The 2,839-nt window shown below is 40.1% G+C and overlaps 1 pseudogene; it reads right to left on the bottom strand.

Annotated features, from left to right (window-relative positions):
* Positions 1–1,212: 1,212 nt before the first annotated feature.
* On the bottom strand, positions 1,213–1,689 carry LOC100402419 (small ribosomal subunit protein eS19 pseudogene; annotated as a pseudogene).
* Positions 1,690–2,839: the final 1,150 nt, after the last annotated feature.

Raw genomic sequence — 2,839 nt, 5'->3', positions numbered from 1 at the left:
ACGTTTACAAGCTTTCTGAATATTAAAAGGAAAAAAAAATCCTCTTTAAGTAAGTGCTAACCATTGCCTTCAGAACTAACCTATATTTTATCAAATATAATGGAGTCAATGATTTAAAAATGTTGACTAAAACTTGTCTACAGCTGACTAAAATGAAAGGAATTCAAATATAAGCCTTTTAGGTGTGTGTGTTTTATAGAACTCCTAAAACACATGCCACCTAAAATCACAATAGTAAAATTTTCCTGAAAGTTACCGCTAAATGTGAAAGTCACTTATATGAGAAGAGTTTGTATTGCACTTGTGAAAGCAAAATTACAAACTGACAAAACATGAAAGTTTTATCATGGTGGATTAGAACATTGCAAGGAACTCAAAGGAAGTTATCGTTATTCAGCATTTCAGCTAACATTCTTGTAATGTCTCTTCTGGGAGCAGATTTGTTTCCTCACTGTGTATGAAGGCTGCACACATGAAAAGGTTAGATTAGAGACACATAGTAAATAATATAACAAACAGTTCCTATCATGTTAGACTCCACTCGGCATTTGGCAGGCAGGCAAGCCAATAGGTAATGCTCAGATCCCTGCTCTGCTGACTGGTTTGTCACCCGCATGGAGGGGCAGCTCCCCAGTGTCTCACAAAGCTCAGCCTTGGATAAGGCACTACCTGTCGCTATTGCAGAGGACTGACGACACTTTCTCCCGCATCAAACATAAATAATGTTTGCAAATTTCCTCTGTCCTCTGAGTTGAGGGTTTGACTTTAGGAAATGACATGAGGTAGAGAGAAATTATTAAAAATGTTAAAAATATTTGGATAAATGCTTTCCTTTATTTCTACCAGGTGAAGTCCTTTCTCTTTCCTTTCTAATTCCCTTTTCTCCCTCAGGGGTGTTCATATTACCCCCATGTTCATCCCTTTTAAAACACTTATCCTGTTAGGGAAGAACTGAAATTTCTGGTTTGTTTGTCTTCCATCAGACTAGATATTTTGAATTTCCTTGGTCCAAGAATCCTGTAGTTTGGGTTCCCCCAGAAACAGACCTTGAGGCAAGGATTCTAGTGGGAGCAGTGTCTTTGAGATGTGATCCCTGGAAACATGGGTAGGAGGGATTGAGGAAGGGAGGCAAAGAAGAGAAGGTAGACAGCAAAATGTAATTTTTTTTTTTTTTAACAAATGAGGCAATTTGTTAACCCAGCACAGTTTTTTCTAATGCTTCTTGTTGGCAGCTGCCACCTGTCCGGCTATTCGGTCCAGATCTCTCTGTCCCTGAGGTGTCAGTTTGCGGCCCCCATCTTGGTCCTTTTCCATCATTTTCAGTCCCAGGGCTTAGAGGACTCGGCGGGCCACGCACTTAGAACCTCAGCTGAAGTGGCTGGGCATGATGCTGTTTCTCTGATGTCCCCCACAGATCTTGGTCATGGAGTCAAGCGCCACTTGGTCCAGCGCCACCCCGGAGGTACAGGTGCCGAGCTGTGGAAGCAGCTCGCGTGTACAACCAGTTCTCATAGTAGGGAGCAAGCTCTTTGTGCTTGGCCACCTTGACGGTGTCCACCCATTTGGGGACTTTCAGCTTCCCGGACTTTTTAAGAAAGGCTGCCAGAGCTCTGATGAACTCCTGCTGGTTCACGTCTTTTATGGTAACTCCAGGCATCATGCGGCCTCCTCGCTGCCAGCCAGGGGAAAACATCAAAATATACTTTATCGAGTAGTTTCCACTATGAGTAACTGGAGCTTAATCCCAGTGGGGAGCTCTTGGAGTCTGGGACTTGCCTCACCAGCTATGCAGAGAGAGGTAGAGTGTATCTTAACTTCGTTTGTTATTGATTAATGGCTGCTGGAGAGAGGGATGTGAATTCTCACTTTCTGCTTGCCATGTACAGGGGCAGAGAGGTAAGATCGTAGAGGGTGCGAGGGAGAGAAGGAACTGAGATCAATTTGAATAGCAAATTGGAAAGTGTGGGATTTCTACCCATTCTTCCCATTCCCAGTGTATATTTATAGAAAGAAAGATAGGTGAAAATAGTAATAGTTTGTAAGTAATTTCAGGAGAGTTACAAAACTCTTGAAATGCATTTATGGATCCCAGGTTAAGAACACTTAAAATAGACTGAAAGCATCTTGAAGGTAAGATATACTTAAGCATTGTTGTATACTTAGTACTTGGTATTATTTCTGGCCCCAAATAGGTTCTCAAGAAACATTTCTTCAATAAGTAATAAATAGAGAATGTGCAAAAGATGTTATATGCAAATTATTTCTGTAGAGAGGATTTAAAATTAGGTAGTTATCAATTGTGATGGGGATGACTTTGATTTTTTAAAACATAGATGATTGAGATAGGCTTTGATTTATTTCTAAAGCATGCACAGATTTCAGAGCTGGGAAGTGATTTGTCTTTCCATTGTTAGAGAATTTGTGGGGTTAGCAGCTTAGTGAAGGACTGAAAAGAAAATAAAAGCATAGAGTGTCAGTTCCCCATCCCAAATTATTGGGAATTGGCTTCTATTTTTCTAATCAAGAACCTTGACTGATAAGATATTGTTGAGAGATTATTTCCTGAGAAAGGCATTTAAGAGGTCATTGAATAAGAGGATATAAGAACTATGGGATTCTTAGGCTTGGAAATAAGAATTCTTACCAAAGAGATGAAATGCACAGAAAGAAAGTTTTGGGGACACACCTGCCCTTTGTAGAAACCAAGAAGATAGGGTACCAATGAAAGCCCCAAATGAGGCACATTATGCTTTCTCTTTTTTGTTAAGCTTTATTTAAATTACATCTGAAGCAAATTAGTACAGTGGTTTTCAAACTTTAGAGTGAATTATAATTTCCC

Source organism: Callithrix jacchus, chromosome 15 (genome assembly GCF_049354715.1).
Source record: "Callithrix jacchus isolate 240 chromosome 15, calJac240_pri, whole genome shotgun sequence".
Lineage (NCBI taxonomy): Eukaryota > Metazoa > Chordata > Mammalia > Primates > Cebidae > Callithrix > Callithrix jacchus.
This window is presented reverse-complemented; position numbering and strand designations above follow the sequence as displayed.